Source organism: Raphanus sativus, unplaced genomic scaffold, assembly GCF_000801105.2.
Source record: "Raphanus sativus cultivar WK10039 unplaced genomic scaffold, ASM80110v3 Scaffold1330, whole genome shotgun sequence".
Taxonomy (NCBI): Eukaryota; Viridiplantae; Streptophyta; class Magnoliopsida; order Brassicales; family Brassicaceae; genus Raphanus; species Raphanus sativus.
Window position 1 is genome coordinate 1 of NW_026616642.1, and position 21,403 is coordinate 21,403.

General features: G+C 47.1%; 1 non-coding gene across 1 annotated transcript; it reads right to left on the bottom strand.

Annotated features, from left to right (window-relative positions):
* Positions 1 to 13,349: 13,349 nt before the first annotated feature.
* Positions 13,350 to 13,456, bottom strand: LOC130504048 (small nucleolar RNA R71). The gene has a single exon (XR_008941102.1). It is a non-coding gene; the product is annotated as a small nucleolar RNA R71 (small nucleolar RNA).
* Positions 13,457 to 21,403: the final 7,947 nt, after the last annotated feature.

Below are 21,403 nucleotides of genomic sequence, written 5' to 3' on the forward strand. Positions count from 1 at the left end.
AATAATTAGAAAAGCGTTAGATCTTGTAATCCATTATTAAAAATCTGAGTTTTAGGTTTGGAATGAAAGATCCTTGCTTAGAACCCTAGAGTTCTAGCTTGGTTTGAACCCTGGGGTTCTTGAGCCCTAGAACCCGGAAGTTCTTAAGGCCTTGAACCCTGAGGTCCCTTACCTAGGCCCGAAGGCTGTTTTATTGAACCCGAAGGTTTGCTCATTGAGCCCTGAGGTTTCTGAGTGTTGGGGTTTAATCCTTAGATCTGGGAACCGTGACTAAACCCGATGGATACCTGAGGTTGATGCTTTTGAATCTTGAGGTTCTTGGCAAACCCGAAGGTTTGTATTTGGATTCAAAGATCCTTGAACCCTGAGGTTCTTATCAGATCCGAAGATCAGTTAGACCCGAAGGCCCTTGATCAACCCTTAGGTGATCTTGAATCCAGAGATTCCTTACAGACCCGGATGTTGTATTGAACCATGAGGCTCTTAATTAGACCCTGAGGCCGTACTGAACCCGGAGGTTGTTATTTAGACCCTGAGGCTGTACTGAACCCGGAGGTTCGTCACAGACACTGAGGCCGTATGCGTTATGGGAGGTTTGTGATCGTATTATGCTCCCCTTGGGGGAACCACTACCGATCTGATATTGAGAAACCGCACTCTGCCACCTGGAGGTATAGGCCACTCTCATGAATCTCAATGCTGCACTCTACCTTTCTGCAGAAAAGGTCACGCTCAGACTTACTGTGGTCTGGCGTGGGCCTGCCCTGCGGAGAGACTTCACACCAGACACACTACTTTCCAAGTCTGGATAAGTATTAAATTTTGGTGCTAACCGGTATTTTCCCACATATGCTCCCTGCATATCAGCCGTCAGCATCTGATTACAGTACTTTGCAGTGTACGTCATGTCCCCTGCGTCTATTTAGCTCGTAGCGTCTTTAACACAGGGTTTAGTAGCACTAGTACGGTGGTCCCCACGTAACTTTTGGACTTATAGCCTTTACGCAGGGTCCGAGGTGCAGACAATGTAATAGGGTTGATCAGACCTGTTCCTTATATGTCGTACACCCATGTGAGTAGTCTCACTAGTATATATAGGGTTTGCTGAGATCTAAGGTCCCTTAGGGCCTGACCTAACTAGTATGCCCCTTTAAGTACATTGGAGTTCCTATAACCCCTTTAGCCGTAACTAATAATGTATTTTATAAGCTTAGTTCGGAGACGTTATCGCATACATAGGAGTAGGAAACCAGTGTACTTAAATATATCATAATAATAGTAGTAGTATATAAAGCTTGATCCGGGGACCTTACTTTAGAAGTGATAGAATTTGAGGTGCAAGGCATTCCAGCAGTTGGGTTGGACCTTACCGTCGCTGTCTTCCAGCTTATAGGCTCCTGTCCCTTGCACCTCTATTACCCTATAGGGACCCTCCCATCCAGGAGCAAGTTTTTCGGCTGATTTATCCCTTGTGTGATCACAGACCCGCCTTAGGACCCAATCCCGTTTCTGGAAGGTTCTGGATCTGACCTTCTTGTTATATCTCTTGGCTACTTTCAACTGGTAGGACGCATTTCTAAGGCGGGCCGCCTCCCTTTTTTCATCGTGTAGGTCTAGACTCAGGGACATTAGTTCGTTGTTCTCCTCTTGGGAGAGGTATTCAGAGACCGTGGTCCTTACGTGCACCTCCGTGGATATCACCGCTTCAGCACCATAGACAAGCGAGAAGGGAGTCTCCTAGGTAGCCGTCTTCGGGGTTGTCTGATAGGCCCGGAGTACTCCATGGAGCTCTTCTGCCCATCGTCCATGGGCGTCTTCTAGGCGCTTCTTGAGCCTATTCACCACTGTCTTATTAGTGGATTCGGCTTGACCGTTAGATAGGGGATGTCGTGGTGCTGAATAGGAAAGCTTGATGTTCCAATCCTTGCAGAACTTTTGGAAGTTGTAGCTCGTGAACTAGGGTCCGTTGTCTGTGACGATCTCACGGGGAGTTCCAAAGCGTGTGATCACGTTGGTCCATAGGAATTTCCTGATCTGGTGATCCGTTATCTTGGCTAGTGCTTCATCTTCTACCCACTTCGTGAAGTAATCGGTCACGACTAGGAGGAAGATCTTTCGCCCCGGTGCCATAGGGAATTTTCCCACGATGTCCATGCCCCACTTTCGGAAGGGCCAAGGAGAACTTAGAGATTTGAGTTTCTCTGGTGGAAGATTGGAGACTTGCGCGTGCTTCTGACATTGGCTACAGAGTTTGGCTTGCTTGAGGGAGTCCCTCGCCATGGTTGGCCAGTAGTACCCAGCCCTTCTGGCTCTGAGCACCAAGCTCCAACCACTAGAATGGGAACAACACTCTCCCTCGTGAAGCTCTTCTAGTATCCTAGCGGCTTCTCTAGGAGTAAGACATCGTAGATAGGGTCCTGAAAAGGATCTTCGGTATAGTTTCCCCTCAGAAAAGCAGTACCTGGCAGCTTGGCACCTTATCTTCCGACTTTCGTCTCGATCTTCAGGAAAGGTGTCGTACCTCAGATAGCTAAAGCGAGGGCTAGCTTTTCAAGGTGACTATAGTGGGTCCCCGCGTCTAACAGCGATTTGCTCACGTAGTAGATAGGATGCTGTTTCCTTCCTTCCTCTCTTACCATGACCGCACTGACTGCATGCTCTGATACTTCCAAATAGAGCAACATGACTTCTTCTTCCAAGGGTTTTGAGAGGAGAGGTGGAGTAGTGAGATAGTCCTTGAGATAGGATAGGGCTTGCTCACATTTATCGGTCCATTGGAAGTCCTTGGGATCCTTCAAGGTTTCGAAGAAGGCATGCGACTTGTCGGACAGTCTGGAGATGAACCTACTCATGGCGGCCATCCTTCCTGTCAGTCTCTGAACCTCCTTGACATTACGAGGGGAAGGTATCACTTGGATTTCTCTTACCTGCTCTGGGTTTGCTTCGATGCCTCTGTGGGTGACTATATACCCCAGGAACTTCCCAGAGCTTACTCCGAATGAGCACTTCGAGGGTTCAGCTTCATGTTATACCTCCTGAGAGTTCTGAATGCTTGTTGAAGGTGTGAGATACGACACCTTGCCTGCAGACCTGGATGACTCCTATCATCAGATATCTGAGATACGACACCTTGCCTGCAGATCGAGATGAAAGTCGGAAGATAAGGAGGCAAGCCATTAGGTACTGCTTTTCTGATGGGAAACTATACCGAAAATCCTTTTCAGGGCCTTATCTTTGATGTGTTACCCCTAGGGAAGCCGCCAGGATACTAGAAGAAATCCACGAGGGAGAGTGCGGTTCTCATTCAAGTGGTCGAAGCTTGGTACTCAGAGCCAGAAGGGCTGGGTACTACTAGCGAACCATGGCGAGGGACTCCCTCAAACAAGCTAAACTCTATAGCCAATGCCAGAAGCATGCGCCAGTCTCCAGTCTTCCACCGGAGAACCTCAGATCTCTAAGCTCTCCTTGGCCCTTCCGAAAGTGGGGCATGGACATCGTAGGGAAATTTCTTATGGCACCAGGGCAAAAGATCTTCATCCTAGTCGTGACCGATTACTTCACAAAGTGGGTGGAGGTTGAAGCACTAGCCAAGATAACGGATCTCCAGATTACGAAATTCCTATGGACCCACGTGATCACACGCTTCGGAACCCCTCATGAGATCGTCACAGACAACGGACCCCAGTTTTCGAGCTACAACTTTCGAAAGTTCTGCAACGAGTGGAATATCAAACTCTCCTATTCAGCACCACGACATCCCCTATCAAACGGTAAAGCCGAATCCACTAACAAGACGGTGGTGAATATGCTCAAGAAGCGCCTAGAAGACGCCCATGGGCGATGGGCAGAAGAGCTGCACGGAGTACTCTGGGCCTATCGGACCACTCCGAAGACGGCCACTCAGGAGACTCCCTTCTCACTTGTCTATGGTGCTGAAGCGGTAATACCCACGGAGGTGCACGTAAGAACCACGGTCTCTGAATTCCTCTCTCAGGAGAAGAACAACGAGCTAATGTCCCCGAGTTTAGACCTACTCGATGAAAAGAGAGAGGCGGCCCGCCTTAGAAACACATCCTACCAGTTGAAAGTAGCCAAGAGCTACAACAAGAAGGTCAGATCCAGAACCTTCCAGAAAGGGGACTGGGTCCTAAGGCGAGTTTGTGACCATACAAGGGACAAATCAGCCGGAAAACTCGCTCCTGGATGGGAGGGTCCCTATAAGGTAATAGAGGTGCAAGGGGCAGGAGCCTATAAGCTGGAAGACAGCGACGGTAAGGTCCAACCCAACTGTTGAAACGCCTTGCACCTCAAATTCTATTACTTCTAAAGTCAGGTCCCCGGATCAAACTTTATATACTACTACTATTATTATGATATATTTAAGTACACTGGTTTCCTACTCCTATGTATGCGATAATGTCTCCGGACTAAGCTTATAAAATACATTATTAGTTACGGCTAAAGGGGTTGTAGGAACTCCAATGTACTTAAAGGGGCATACTAGCTAGGTCAGGCCCTAAGGGACCTTAGATCTTAGTAGTGAGACTACTCACATGGGTGTACAACATATAAGGAACATGTCTGATCAACCTTATTACATTGTCTGCACCTCGGGCCCTGCGTAAAGGCTATAACACCAAAAGTTACGTGTGGACCACCGTACTAGTGCTACCCAAATCCTGCATTAAAGACGCTACGAGTTAAATACATGCGAGGGGCATGACGTACACTGCAAAGTACTGTAATCAGATGCTGATGACTGATATTCAGGGAGCAAATGTGCGAAAAAACCGGTTAGCACCAAAATTTAATACTTATCCAGACGTGGAAAGTAGTGTGCTGGTGTGAAGTCGCTCAGCGGGGCAGGCCCATGCTAGACCACAGTAAGTCTGAGCGTGACCTTTTCTGCAGAAAGGTAGAGTGCAGCATTGATATTCATGAGAGTGGCCTATACCTCCGGGTGGCAGAGTGCGGTTTCTCAATAACAGATCGGTAGTGGTTCCCCCATGGGGAGCAGAATACAATCACAAACCTCCCATAACGCATACGGCCTCGGTGTCTATGACGAACCTCCGGGTTCAGTACGGCCTTAGGGTCTATATAACAACCTCCGGGTTCAGTACGGCCTCAGGGTCTATAAAAGAACCTCAGGATTCAATACAGCCTCCGGGTCTGTAAGGAATCTCTGGATTCAAGATCACCTAAGGGTTGATCAAGGATCTTCGGGTCTAACTGATCTTTGGATCTAATAAGAACCTCAGGGTTCAAGGATCTTTGAATCTAAATACCAACCTTCAGGTTTGCCAAGGACCTCAGGGTTCAATGACATCAACCTCCAGGTTCGAGGTATCCATCGGGTTTAATCACGGTCCTAGGATCTAAAGATTAAACCCCAACACTCAGAAACCTCAGGGTTCAATAAGCAGACCTTCGTGTTTAATAAAACGGCCTTCGGGCCTAGGTAAGGAACCTCAGGGTTCAAGTCCTTAAGAACTTCCGGGTTCTATGGCTCAAGAACCCAAGGTTCAAACCAAGCTAGAACTCTAGGGTTCTAAACAAGGATCTTTCATTCCAAAACTAAAACTCAGGTTTTTTAATAATGGATTACAAGGTCTAACTCTTCTCTAATTATTTCAGGGCTCAATCAGCTTACTAACAGGATCCAGGTCCTAGACACTGATATCCTTCCAAGGGGTCAACCCTTACAAGGGTCCGACCCTTACAAGGTTTCAGCTCTTCCAAGGGTCCGTCCCTTCCCACGAATCTAAGCGTCTACCTAGACGTCCTTGCATTCTGGAGATACTGAATTGATTCGACGAGGTCTAAGCCCCTAGGCTATCAATATGGCAATAGGACTCAGGCCCTGATTCCTCTGAAACCCGGAGTAGTGCGATACCAAGGGCATTACTATCATCAGACCCTAAGATCTGTTGGGCCCGAATATGGCCCGATAGCTAACGGCGAACAAGAAATGATAACGGGCCGCGATAGGCCCATCATAAATTCAATCCTTAAAGGCAGCTAAGCTAGAGCTGGAGGCTGTAAGCTAAAGGTGTTCACTAGAGAGGTCACGGAAAGGAGGCAGCTCGTGGACGTATAAGTAGGCACAGGACCCGGTCAAAGGGGAGCTGTTACAAATCCGTCATATCGCGGAAGAGATCTCGGGAACCAGTTGGTGACGATCAAATGGAGCCTGAGGCTATTTAAAGAGGAAGTCAATCAAGAGAAAGGGATTCATTCAATCATTATGCATTCCTACGATCATACACTCAATCTCTAAAATATTTACCATCTTTGTAATCATTTTGATATACATTCTTTGTAACCCATTCTTTACCAAAATCATCAATAAAATCATCATTTATTCTACAAGTTCTTACGGGATTCAGCCCACGTTATCTTTCCTTTTAACCTCAACCTGATCTAAAAACCATGTAGTGAATTTAGTCCCTCACAATTGGCGCCGTCTGTGGGGAAGAAACAATCGAATCCCTTACTCTAACTTGAGGATGAATCCTACCGATCAGACAACGAAACCGTCTGACCCTAACCTCCCGATTCAGAGCGATGGCTCACCGAACGATGGAGGCTCTAGTCTCGTATCTCCGGAGTCTCGACGTGGCGATCACCGATCTGGGCAACAGCCTTCGGCTAGCGCTCGAACGAGTCAGACTGCCGCTAGAGTGACTAACCCAAGATCCTCGGGTGGAACCAACTCCGGGCTTCCAGTCACCGAGAATCCTCAGCAGCAAACCGCTCCGAATCAAACGGAGGCTCAGCTTTCTGAGATTCGTCAGATGATGATGCAGTTAGTAGACAAAGCTCAAGAGAATGAGCGTACAATGCATTAGCTAGCTGTTCAGCAGCAACAATTCGAAGAGATAACTAGATCTCTAAACGCAACAACTCAACCACCGCAATGTCAAGGTCCGGGGGTCACTTTCCGAGATCGATTGACCGATCCCTCGTTCCCCGGAGGACGTTTAGATTTTTTCTCCTGATAGCACTGTTCCGGAAGGACGGGGATCTGCTTTCCAGACACCTCATGCTGGTACAGCTCCGTGTTTAACCCACCCATCACTAGTGCTATGGGAAGTAACGTAGCGACAACCAGCTCCACGCCCAGTCAGATCGCTGACCGGAGCACTCGCTTGCCGCCTCCGCCACCTATTTTTAGGTCCAGAGCAGGAGTATCCCTCCCATCCGGGGGCAGAACATCAGCTTCTGTTTATCAAACCAGAAGCTGAACCCCGAATATGGACATATATCAAAGGGCAGACACCGATAACCCAAGAGCTGGTGAGCGACTTAGCCCACTAACTGCATGGGAAGATGAACCAACACGATTCCGTCAGGAACCTACCCGTCAGATACCTAATAACGACCCAAATGTCCTTCCTCTAGAGGGACCTGACGCTATTCGCAGATATGTGGAGCAAACTCACGCAACCCTCCAAAAGTTGAATGCTCAAGTTCATAAGGCAACAAGTTCAGCTCCCGAAATCGAGAGCTTGATTGAAGAGACCCGTGGGACTCCATTCACTGACAGAATTGCCAGCTCTTACATAAGAGATACCCGAAAAATTAGAATCCCCGAAGACGATGAGACCTCCGAGCCGAAGGCCTACTTGAGAGCTTTCCGGTTAGCTATCGTAAAAGCCCATGTTACGAATGAAGAATGTGAAGCAGGGTACTGCAGGACATTCGCCGAAAACTTGGTTGGAACAGCCCTCGAGTGGTTCTCTGGTCTTGAACCAGCCTCGATAGACACCTTCGATCAGTTAACTAATGCCTTCATGAAGCAGTACTCGACCCATATCCTGAAGCAAGCCTCAGAGGCTGATCTTTGGAAGGTCAGACAAGGAATGGGAGACTCGTTACGAGTCTACATCGAGAAATTCAGGGCTAGCAAGGGTTCCGAAGACCCTAAAACAAGTCAAGGTTTAAAAGCCTCCTCAGGCTAAAGATCTGATACATAAACGACCAAATCATGATGGACCCTGAGGATCAAGAAAAAACTGCATTCATAACCGAACGAGGAACCTATTGTTACAAGGTTATGCCATTCGGGTTAAAGAATGCAGGAGCTACCTATCAGAGGCTAGTAAATAAGATGTTTGCTGGGCAACTCGGAAAAACCATGGAGGTCTATATTGACGATATGCTAGTCAAATCCTTAGCTGGAGAAGACCATATCTCCCACTTAAGGGAATGCTTTGATATCCTCAACAAGTACGATATGAAGCTCAATCCCACTAAATGTACTTTCGGGGTACCTTCAGGCGAGTTCCTCGGCTACCTCGTAACCGAAAGAGGCATTGAAGCCAACCCGCAGCAGATAGCAACCTTCCTGGAAATGCCGTCACCTAAGACAACCAGAGAGGTACATAGATTGACTGGACGAATCGCAGCATTAAATCGATTCATATCCACGTCCACCGATAAGTGCCTCTCATTTCACAAACTTCTAAAAAATAATAAGAAGTTCTTATGGGACGAGAAATGTGAGGAATCCTTCAAGCAATTGAAAGCTTACCTCTCCGAACCTCCGATCCTGTCCAAACCTATAGTAGGAGAGCCACTGTATCTGTACCTCGCCGTATCAACTGCTGCAGTTAGCGGCGTGCTGGTACGAGAGGAACAAAACGAACAAAGACCCGTCTATTACACTAGCAAGAGTCTGATAGACGCCGAAACAAGGTACCCTACCATGGAAAAATTAGCGCTATCGGTCGTAACAGCTGGCAGGAAATTACGACCTTACTTCCAATCGCACTCGATCATCGTAATGACTTTGCAACCATTACGAATGATATTGCACAGCCCCAACCAGTCAGGGCGATTGGCTAAATGGGCCTTAGAGCTCAGTGAATACGACATCGAGTACAGACCTCGAGCAGCAGCAAAGGCTCAGGTCCTTGCCGATTTTATCATCGAGCTAGCATCCGAGCAATTAGACTCAGAAATGGAAGCTCCAAAGTGGAGCCTGTATGTCGACGGAGCCTCATCAAAACAAGGCTTCGGTGTTGGGCTAAGGCTGACTTCTTCAGCTGGAGAAACCATCGAGCAGTCCTATAGGCTCGGATTCAGCGCCTCAAACAACGAGGCTGAATATGAAGCACTAATCGCAGGGTTGAAACTCGCTCTAAGCCTCGGAATTCGGGAGCTAAACGCTTATAGTGATTCGCAGCTAGTAGCTAGCCAGTTTCACGGAGAATATGAAACGAGGGACGAAAGAATGGGGGCATATCTCGAAGTCGTCCAGAACCTCACTAGGCAGTTCGACAAGTTCGAGCTAACAAGGATCCCACGAGGAGAGAACTCCTCAGCAGATGCGCTGGCTGCTTTAGCCTCCACATCAGACCCCCTCATAAAACGGATCATACCTGTGGAAGGAATCGAAAAGCCAAGTATCGACATAGCTACTAAAGCTGAGATAGACAGCAAGCCAAAAGAGCAAACCGAAGGTAACTACCCTGAAACGGTAGCTACCCAAATTCTCACAACTTTCTGGTTCTCAAAAGCCAAAATACGTAGAACAACGACAAAAATAAAGGTATTCCCCGAAATTCAAACTCCCAGGAGCTAAATCCTACGACAAAAATAAAGGTGTTGAGTGAGGTCTTTTTAGAAAGCTTTGCATGCGCATAATGTTGAGAGCATTGGGAACGACAATGCCTAGTCTCCATTCTAGCTAGATTAGACACTCTTTTGTCTAGCATTTAGGATAGGGTGGTGAGTGTTGTGAAGCTTATTTTGGGAGTATTATTTGGTTAAGAAAGAAAAGTTTAGACTTTTAGAACTCTAAAGTTAAATCTAAGTCTCAAGGGATAGTTAGATAAGATCTTTGACTCTTGTATTAAATGTTTTGGCCCCCAAATAAAAAAAAAGAAAGCAAATAAAAAAAAAAGAAAGAAATGAATGAAAAAGGGGCTAGCAAAGTTTAGGAAAGGCTAAGAAGTGTTCAAAAGTATAAAAATCCCTTGATTGACTTCATAAAAGAAAAGAGTTCTATAATAGAAAGTGTTTTAAGTTCTTTGAGAAATCTTTGGTGAGTGATGAGAGTTGGGTTTTGGCACTTAAAGTTTAAATTTGAGTTTATATGTATGTGGGAAAGGGTAGGATAATGGAGATTGAGCATTGTATGCATGAATTGATTCCCTTTCTTAGATATATTATGTGCATTACCAAAGCTACTTTGTTTTGAGAGTAAATCACCTTTAAAGATTGTTTTGAACTTCCTATTTCATCATTGAACATAAGCATTTTCTCACCAAACCAAATGACTTGGACCTTTTGATCATATGCAAGATTTTCTATTGAGTTTGCTTAATGACTGTTATAGATTTGTTGGATTTGGGTTTGTGGAATCATGATGATGAGTGTAGAGATCAAAAGAGTTGAATATGCCTAGAGAAGTTAGAGAAGAATGGAAGTTTTGCTCTAGCTAGTTGTTATGATTATGCAAGGTTGTTAGGATGAGAGCTAAGAAGAGCAAATTCTTGGTTATGAAATCCCTGTTTTCAAACCTCTCCTCCTTGGTTCTTGAAAGTTTACTTGAGGACAAGTAAAGGACTAGTGTGGGGGAGTTGATATCTTGCATATTTACATGTTTTAGCCTTCATATCTTGTGCATTTTGATCATATAGCTTAGAGCTTAGTGTCGTTAGGATCCATATTGCATACATATGTCCCTTTCAGGTGTTGGAGCATACTATGAGATGATATGAAGTGTTTGAGAGCTTAAAAATCCAAAGGAGATGAAGAATGATGTTCACCTAAGCAAGTACTCTTTTAGACACGACTGGACCGGATTGCCTCGACCGGGATGATGAACCCGGGCGTGGAGATCAGGACCGGGAAGCTTGGACCGTGAACCAGAACCCGGGCGTGCAGGTTCAGACCGGAATGGCTGGACCGGGGAGAGTAACCCGGGCGTGCAGGCTCAGACCGGAGTGCATGACCGGAATGCGCAACCCGGGCGTGAGGCAGCTTGGGTGAGAGAGTGGTCAAGGCTGGTTTTCTCAAACCCGGTCTGGTTCGACCCAATTCGACCTTGGGTCATTTTAAGCACTATTTTGAGGTTTTAATTAGCCTTATCCAAGGGGCACTCTAGTCTTTTATCCTATGTATCTTTCTTTACCCTAAACCTAAGTATAAATACTTTGTAATCTTAATTTTGGAGAGATTATCTTATTTTCTCTCTAAGAAACACAAAACCTTTTGGTGAAAGTTCTTACGTTGAATCAAATCATCATCTTCTTGTGTTCTTGAGTGTTTATAATTTCTTATTCATCTTTCTTAAACATGATTAAGCTTGGAAACCTCATGGGTTCAAGAGTAATCATGGTGATTAGTGAGTAGATCCACTTTTGGATTCATGGGTTAGGGAGATTAAGGGTGATTAGGCTTGATCTAAGGTGTTTAGGTGTAGATCCTTCTTATTCCTTGCTAGTAAAGTGTTTTAAATGCTTCTTTAGAGCTGGTCTCTCTAAAGTTGAGTTCTAGACATTTCCCACCCACAAGGTGTTCGATGAAATGTCTGAACCAACTCTCCTAAGCTTTTAACATACTCTACCAAAGAGATTTGTTGTTAGAGGTGTTAAGATGGCTATTAGACTTGTCATTAATGATTGCTTCCTAAACATTCAACCAAAGAGATTTGATGCTTGAGTTTTGGAAGTGAATGAGCATTCATCTAGAGATAGAGTTTGATTACTCTTGTGTCTAGGTCTAAGGTAGATAGATTGATTGAAATCTGACACCTTTAGATTAAGTTTTGATCACCCAAGGTCTAAATCCCTTATCCCATGAGTTCTTCTTCTCATAATCAAAGAAAGTTTCTATCTTTATTGCTTTTTAGTATTGTTCTTAGCATAAAAACCATTCACTCAATCATTAGACTTAGATTAAGTATAGACTTGTATTCTCTTTGCTTTAAAGTGAACTAGGAATGGATTGACATCTGAAGTACTACTTTGATTTGCATAATTAGACCCTTGAAAAGTCCTCTTATCAAATTGGCGCCGTTGCCAATCCTAGTTTGATTTTGACATTGAGATTTGGTCACTTGCTTGAGACTAAGTCATTTTTATTATTGCTGTTTGTGATATTGATTCTCTCCCTGCAAAGCTTGGTGCAAGGGAGAGAACCAACTCTCCTAAGCTTTTAACATACTCTACCAAAGAGATTTGTTGTTAGAGGTGTTAAGATGGCTATTAGACTTGTCATTAATGATTGCTTCCTAAACATTCAACCAAAGAGATTTGATGCTTGAGTTTTGAAGTGAATGAGCATTCATCTAGAGATAAAGTTTTGTTTACTCTTGTGTCTAGGTCTAAGGTAAATAGATTGATTGAAATCTGACACCTTTAGATTAAGTTTGATCACCCAAGGTCTAAATCCCTTATCCCATGAGTTCTTCTTCTCATAATCAAAGAAATTTTCTATCTTTATTGCTTTTAGTATTGTTCTTAGCATAAAAACCATTCACTCAATCATTAGACTTAGATTAAGTATAGACTTGTATTCTCATTGCTTTAAAGTGAACTAGGAATGGATTGACATCTGAAGTACTACTTTGATTTGCATAATTGAACCCTTGAAAAGTCCTCTTATCAAATTGGCGCCGTTGCCAATCCTAGTTTGATTTTGACATTGAATTTGGTCACTTGCTTGAGACTAAGTCATTTTTATTATTGTTGTTTGTGATATTGATTCTCTCCCTCCAAAGCTTGGTGCATTTCAGGTGTATGAACTTGAGGAGCAGAGGTTCATGAAACCTTGTTCCAAGAGTTGAAGACATAGCTGCACTTGAGAGAGAGTTAGTAAGAAAGAGAAGAGAAGAAGAGCAACAGGTTCACTTGCAGAGATTGGGGTTTGATATGGAGAACCTACCTCAACAAGAAGCTGCTCAAGCTGGTATGGGTCAAGGAGCTGCCAACCTTAGACCTCAGCGCCAGCCACAACACCCTCCACTCCAAGCTAGAGCCATCGGGGCCTATGATCAACCTCACATCAATGGTCATAGGTTGGGAATCAGAGCACCTGCTGTGGAGAACAACAACTTTGAGATCAAGTCAGGACTGCTCAACACCATTGAGAACAACAAGTATCATGGTCTTGCTACTGAAGATCCTTTTGACCACTTGGACAAGTTTGATAGCTACTGTGGTTTGTCCAAGACCAATGGAGTGTCAGAAGATGCTTTGAAGCTCAGGCTCTTCCCTTTCTCTCTGGGAGACAAGGCAAGACAGTGAGAGAAGTCTATCCCAAGCGACTCTATCACTACTTGGGATGAGTGCAAGGAAGCCTTTCTAGACAAGTTCTTCTCCATCTCCAGGACAGCTAAGATCAGGAATGAGATCTCTGGGTTTCAGCAGAGGAACTTAGAAAGTTTCAGTGAAGCATGGGAGAGGTTCAAAGGCTACCAAGCTCATTGCCCACACCATGGCTTCTCCAAAGAGAGCTTGTTGAGTACCTTCTACAGGGGAGCTATACCACAGTGCAGAAACAGGCTTGATACTGCTAGCAATGGTTTCTTCTTGGGCAGGACTGAGGAGGAAGAAGAAGAGCTGGTGGAGAACATGGCTAAGAGTGACTCAGTTTATAGTGAGGAGCATGATAGAGCCAACAGAGGTGATGATCAGCAGACTAAGAGAGAGCTCAAGTCTTTGCAAGAACAAGTTGGACTTGATTCTCTCCACCCAAGCTATGCAAGAGCAAATGAACTTTGTGGGTGGTCCTAGTCAAAAAGCACCTCCTAAGGTGAATGAAGTAGATGGTTTGGAAGGGCAAGAGGAGTTGTGCTTCATCAACAGCAATGGTGGAACTACTGTTGGGGTCAAAAACGGTTATCTCGAAATCAACGGCTAAGTCTATTTGTCATACGAAAGTATAAGGAAGAAACGGGAAGCGATCTAAGTTTGGATAGGCCGGACGACAAGGAATCCGCCTTGAAACTTCAAAGAGCCCGTTCTCCAAACCGTGAGGACCCAGAAAACGATCAACATATCAAATCGAAGCCCTCGTCAAGACGCACGTGCTGGTCCGTAGCCGCCGGGCGGCTAGCCCCCGTGCTGGCCGTGGCCGGCGGCGGCTAGCGCCCGTGCTGGGCGTGGCCGCCGGGCGGCTAGCCCCGTGCTGGCCGTGGCCGCCGGCGGCTAGCGCCCGTGCTGGCCGTGGCCGCCAGGCGGCTAGCCCCGTGCTGGCCGTGGCCGCCGGCGGCTAGCGCCCGTGCTGGCCGTGGCCGCCGGGCGGCTAGCCCTGCTGGCCGTGGCCGCCGGCGGCTAGCGCCCGTGCTGGCCGTGGCGCCGGCGGCTAGCGCCCGTGCTGGCCGTGGTCGCCGGGCGGCTAGCCCCGTGCTGGCTCGGGTCTTCGGATAACAATCTTCGTACACGAATCACAGTCCCCGGCCATCGGAAGTCTGTATTTCGAGTCTTTCCCAAGTCCTCGCAGGACGAATCATTGAGATTCCGCGTACGAAACTCCGGTTCTTACTCCAATCTAGGACCGTCGGGAAACTTCGGAAACTCGTAAGATATCGACAGGAAGGAAGATCTTAAATTCTTCGTACGAAACAGCGATGGTTATCTTAAGACACCACTCGTCTCAACTCTACGAACGAATGAAGAACTTCCGAAGAAATCGTAGAAAACCACGGAAGTCCTGGAAACGGCCCGAAAGGGACCAAACACGATCGGACAGTCCGTTTACGATTATCTGAGATAGATACGACGATTTACGTTTATCTTTGCATAGCAAGATAAATGCTAAATTTCCGGAAGGATAAATGTCAAGTTTCCCGAAGATAAATGTCAAGTTTCCCGATGAAAGCCGACGAAAATGGAAAGAAGCCCGCCTTGCGGCCCAGAAGGAGAATAGACCGTCATAAGAAGGAGTATATAAAGGAGCTTTGGGAGAGGAAGAAAGGCAGAGCAAAAAATCTCAGAGAGAGAGCAAATCCGAAACTTAGGGACTTAGAGAATTCCTGCTAGCTTAGGACTTAGGAGTTAGACTAGCGGAGCAAAGCTTAGAACGTTTTGTCTCCTTTATTTCCGTCGTTTTTTGCTTCAGCGTTTCTCTACTTCCCTTTTTCGGAAGAATATTGTACCATCTATTCAATAAAACGCCTTAGTGCAATTTTTCCGCTACGTTGCTTTATTATCAATTTCGTTTGGTTATCGCAGAGAATCCGAGCCTTCAGGGAAAACTAGGTTTACTTAGTTTTCCTTCGATTAACTTAACTAAAATCGACAGTGCGAATTTCGGTTCCCACAGTTTGGCGCTAGAAGGAGGGGGGTCGGATTCTCTTACTCAAAAACCTACGATTGATAACAACAGCATGGCCACATCACCTGTCCGCAACATCGTGTCATTCGGGGATAGAGCAACGGCTGGTCAAGCCAAACCTCACGACGAACTCCTCGTTATCAGACTAACGATCCAGGACATCGACGTAGCGAGAATATTGGTCGACACCGGATGCTCGACAAATATTATATATAAAAACACCCTCGAGAGGATGGGAATCGACCTAAACGCTATCACGGACGATCCCAATCCGATAATCGGACTCTCAGGAAACATCACGATGACCCTCGGCTCGGTCGATCTCTCGGTCAGAGCCGGGAGCGTCACGAAGACGGTGGAATTTTTGGTAGTCGACGGTCCAGCAGCATATAACGCGATCGTCGGGACTCCGTGGTTAAATTCCATGCGAGCGATCCCCTCGACTTTCCATCTGTGCCTCAAATTTCCGACCCTCTCTGGAGTGGAAACAATACAAGGAGATCGTAAAGCGCCGCAAGTCTGCTTGGCCACTGGGTTAAAACAGAAAAACTCCGAGCCCGAAATTAAACCAAAAAAGCAAGCAACCCACGAACCAGCATCGCAGGACCCTCCAGAAATCTTCTGGCAATCGCAAAGAGCTGAGGTCCTAGAAGGGAAACGTGAGCCCACTTGCGAACCGGTAATTTCGGTCTGCCTCGACGAGACTAACCCAGAGCGGTGCGTGGAGATTGGAGCCAATCTCCGCGATCCGTTGAAAGCAGAACTCATCGCGTGTCTCAAGAAGAACCTTAACACGTTCGCTTGGGCTGCGGAAGATATGCCGGGAATCGACATTAACATAACATGTCACGAACTCAACATCGATCCAACTCATAAACCCGTAAAACAAAAGAGGCGAAAGCTAGGCCCCGAACGGGCGACTGCGGTTAATGAGGAAGTCGAAAGACTCCTCAAAGTTGGGTCAATAACAGAAGTAAGATATCCCGACTGGCTCGCCAATCCCGTCGTCGTCAAGAAGAAGAACGGGAAATGGCGAGTGTGCGTCGACTTTACCGATCTCAACAAAGCGTGCCCGAAGGATTGTTTTCCGCTTCCGCACATCGACCGTCTGGTCGAGGCAACCGCAGGAAACAAACTCCTATCGTTCATGGACGCGTTCTCCGGTTACAATCAAATCATGATGAATCCCGAAGACGCGAGAAGACAGCATTCATTACCGACCGAGGAACCTATTGCTACAAAGTAATGCCTTTCGGTCTTAAGAACGCCGGCGCCACGTATCAGCGACTCGTCAATCGGATGTTTGCCGAGCAACTCGGAAAAACCATGGAGGTGTATATCGACGATATGTTGGTAAAATCTCTTGACGAACGCGACCACGTAGTCCACCTGGAGGAATGCTTTGAGAGATTGAACCAGCACAACATGAAACTCAATCCAGCAAAATGCAGATTCGCCGTGGCGTCGGGAGAATTTCTCGGTTACCTCGTAACATTCCGCGGAATAGAGGCCAATCCGAAACAAATCAACGCACTGATAGAAATGGCCTCCCCGAGAACCAAGCGGGAAGTCCAGAGGCTGACCGGACGAGTCGCGGCCTTAAACCGATTCATCTCGCGCTCCACGGATAAGTGTCTCCCTTTCTACGAAACCTTAAAGGGGAACAAAAAGTTCGAGTGGTCAGAGGATTGCGAGAAAGCTTTCCAACAGCTGAAGCAGTATCTGGCCACCCCTCCTATCCTCGCAAAACCCGTAGTCGGAGAGCCTTTGTTCCTCTACATCGCAGTATCCGCATCAGCAGTCAGTGGCGTCCTGATTCAAGAAGAATTCGGAGAACAGAAACCGGTCTTCTACATTAGTAAAACATTACTAGATGCCGAAACTCGGTATCCGCTAATGGAAAAATTGGCACTCGCTGTCATAACTTCGGCAAGAAAACTTAGGCCGTATTTCCAATCTCATACCATCGTGGTGCTTACCACTTTTCCGTTACGGACGATTCTACACAGTCCAAGCCAGTCTGGTAGACTCGCGAAGTGGGCGATTGAACTAAGCGAGTACGATATCGAATATCGTCCAAAAACCTGCACGAAATCGCAGGTACTCGCGGACTTCTTGGTAGAATTACCCACGACGGACTTAACTAACGAGGATCCTGGGTCAACATGGGATCTCCATGTCGATGGATCTTCGACCAAGCAAGGATCTGGAATCGGGATCCGACTCACTTCGCCGACAGGAGAAATCCTCGAGCAATCATTCCGCTTGGATTTTCATGCATCGAACAACGAAGCAGAATATGAGGCGCTAATTGCGGGCCTACGACTGGCCCAGGGGCTGAAGATTCGAAACATTCACGCTTACTGCGACTCTCAGTTAGTCGCAAACCAGTTCAGCGGAGAATACGAAGCAAGGGATGAAAGGATGAACGCATATCTGAAGGTCGTCCAAGACTTGGCCCACGATTTTCAGCAATTTGCGCTAACCAGGATTCCACGCTCGGAAAACGTCCAAGCTGACGCTTTAGCCGCTCTCGCCTCAAGCTCGGATCCAGGGCTTAAGAGAATAATTCCCGTCGAATTCATAGAGCATCCAAGCATCGGACCGCCGGTAATCGCCAACCTGATCAGAACACAGATCGAAGGCGCGGAAGAAAACGAAGATCAACCGGAAGACGACGCAGACCAAACAGACTATGGCTGCGACACTCCCTGGTTAGAACCTATCAAAGCCTACATCGTAGATGGTACCCTACCCGCGGAGAAATGGGCAGCCCGGAAAATAAAAATCCAGGCAGCACGATACGTAACCGTGGAAGGCGAAATCTACAAATGGCGATTCTCCGGACCTCTCATGACTTGCGCGGAAGGAGAAAAGGCGAGAAAAATCATGGAAGAGGTTCATTCCGGATCGTGCGGAAACCACTCCGGCGGAAGGTCTCTCGCAACAAAAATAAAACGCCACGGATTCTACTGGCCAACTATGATAAAGGATTGCGAGAAGTTCGCTCGGAAATGCGAGAAGTGTCAGCGGCACGCCCCGACAATTCATCAGCCCGCTGAAATCCTCTCTTCTATCTCATCTCCGTACCCTTTCATGCGATGGTCGATGGACATCGTCGGACCGCTGCACAAATCAAAACAAAAACGTTTCCTGCTGGTCCTCACAGATTTCTTTTCGAAATGGGTGGAAGCAGAATCCTACGCAAGTATCAAAGACGTGCAAGTCGAGAACTTCGTCTGGAAAAACATCATAACCAGACACGGTGTCCCATACGAAATCGTAACGGACAACGGGTCTCAGTTTATTTCCACTCGATTCGAGGCATTCTGCGAAAAATGGAAAATACGACTTAACAAGTCTACTCCCAGATACCCGCAGTGCAACGGACAGGCTGAAACCATAAACAAAACCGTCCTAGACGGATTGAAAAAACGCTTGGAAGCCAAAAAGGGACGATGGGCAGAAGAACTCGAAGGGGTCCTTTGGTCTCATCGAACCACTCCAAGACGAGCAACGGGGGAAACTCCATCGCTCTCGTTTACGGAGCAGAATGCATGATTCCGGCGGAAGTAGAATTCCCCGGCGTACGGGGAGATTTCTTCCCGAACGGGAAGACCTGAACAATGCCATGCTGCTGGATAATCTTGACCTCGTCAACGAACGTCGCGACCAAGCCCTCATCCGAATTCAAAATTACCAGCAGGCCGCCGCAAAATACTACAACGCGAACGTGCGTCATCGAAGATTCAAAGAGGGTGATCTGGTCTTGCGAAAAGTCTTCCAAAACACTGCCGAACGAAACGCAGGAAAACTGGGAGCAAACTGGGAAGGACCATACAAAATCATAAAAGTCGTCCGACCAGGTTCGTATCAAATCGCGAACATGCAAGACGTAAAAATCCCGAGAACTTGGAATGCGATGCATCTCAAGAAATACTACCACTAGATCGTAAACGTGGACAACAGAACTACGAGATGGCTTGATCCTCGAAAGAGGTACGTAGGCAACTCGCCAACCGGTGGGTTCAGCTATCCCCCCGATTTAAAGGGGGGAGTGGGGTGCGTACACCCGCTCGCTCCCACAATTTTCGAAAAAACTGAACTTTCGAAACTTTTCGCAAATCAATTCGCCTAACGGCCTCAACAATGGATCCAGTATCCACCAAATAAATCATAAACTATCGCCCGGAAACATTCCGCGATTTCTAAAAGCCCATAGTCCTTTATGGCATAAGAAAAACAAACTTCAAAGCACTGCGAGACGTCGCTTCGTGCCTGAACATTCGTTTTTCGATTAAAACCTTCATACGCCTTCTAAACGGCATCATATCGTTGTTGCTGATCACAACAAACGAACTCTAACGTCCTAAACAGACAAGCCACCTAAGGGTAGGCTCTTTTACATCCGACAAGGATCCCATAGCGCGCTATACAAAAAATCCAAATTTGGTTCAGCACTTCGTAAAGGAAGTAGCTCGATTCGTGCCCATACAAATCATATAAGCCGATACCACTTCGCGGATTTTAAAACGGTACGAATCAGGTTAAAATCACGAACAAGGCAAAACGAAAGCCGATTTGTCATCGCACAGCCTCAGTCTGAGAGTAAACCTAGGTCTTGCCCTAAACCCAGCCTTGCTGGTATCTTAAACATCTCATAGGCAAAGCGTCAACGACGCGAGATCCCAAAACTTGTCTCTTCACTCAAGTCTGTACGTTTCCACGAATTTTCGCGTAAATCGTAAACCGCAGGAAAATCTCGCTTTGTACAAACTACGGATACGGTGATCGTCAGGGAGGCAGGAATGAGACGACAACTCACACCCTGCCCCTCTAACTTCGATAAACAGAAGTTCTAAACGCAAAATATTTTAAACGCGTACCGCGAATTCAATACAACGCCCTAAAAAGGGCAGGGATTCAAAGCCACCAACGGCCAGTCCCGAAATCATACATGATGGCCAACCAACGGCCGAAATCAAAAATAAAAATCCCCTCAGGGATTGATCAACCTAGGCGTCCTCCGGACACCGCCTTCATTCTCCGACTCACCCGAAGTAGGAACAGCCTCGCCGTCGCCCTCGCCGACCTCCTCACCGCCCTTATCCGCAACAATTCCAGCGTCCTGGACTCTGGAATTTCCGAACTCGGGACCAGGGCACCCGAGGATGACGGGCCGGCGAGCTCCGTCGCAGTAAGCTCCCATCTCCTCAAAACGCTGAATCCGCCTCTTAAGACGTCGAACTTCCGAGGACTTGCTCTTCTTCTCCTCCTTCGCCTTGAGCAGCGAGCTCACAGTCTTTCCCAGATCACGCTCGAGATCGCTGATCCTAGCTTCAAGCGTCAACGTCTGGGCAGCATGAGTGCTCTCAATCGATTGAAGCACAGCCTCGGTACGCTTCAAAGTTTCCCGCGACGAATCCAGCTCCTTGGACAAACGTGTGACCTCCAGTCCGCAATCGCCAAGCATCCCGTCGATCAACGACACAAACTGATCACACGAGAGAAGGTGAGAATCAAGGAGTCAACAAAAGAAAAGGGTTTTCGCGAAATACCTTGGAGCGATGTTGCGATAGTTTCACCGAAACCTCGCCTTCCTCACTCTTAGTGCACCTTTTCCTCTTCGCTGATCCGGCACCCAGTTCTTGAACGTCCCCTTCGATGGTGGAACAGCGTTGGACGCGGGAAGTCCCAAGACGATCTCCCTCTTCTTTTCTGGAGGAGGAGGCATGACTTCCACCGCGTCCTCCGAAACCACTATCGGCGCAAAGGAGCCCTCAGGACGAGCCTGGACATCGGATGCTTGCTCCGAACGACGATTTCTCCAGCAGGCAAAGGGACATCGGATCCAGAGGCTGGAATTGTGGGCTCGGGACTGGGTAACGTCGGGTCCAAGAGCCGGAACCGCGGGATCCGGAGCTAAAGCGACATCGGATCCAAGAGTCGAGACCACAACAGAAGTAGCACTAGGGCCTGCCACGCTAGACTCCATCTCAGCACGGCGTCGCTCCATCTTGACCTGAAAAGAACTGAACCCCTCAACGAATGCCTGCGTAAGGACAGGAGCATCCTGCGCCGGCGAGGCTTGGTTAGCTTCACTCATTTCGAC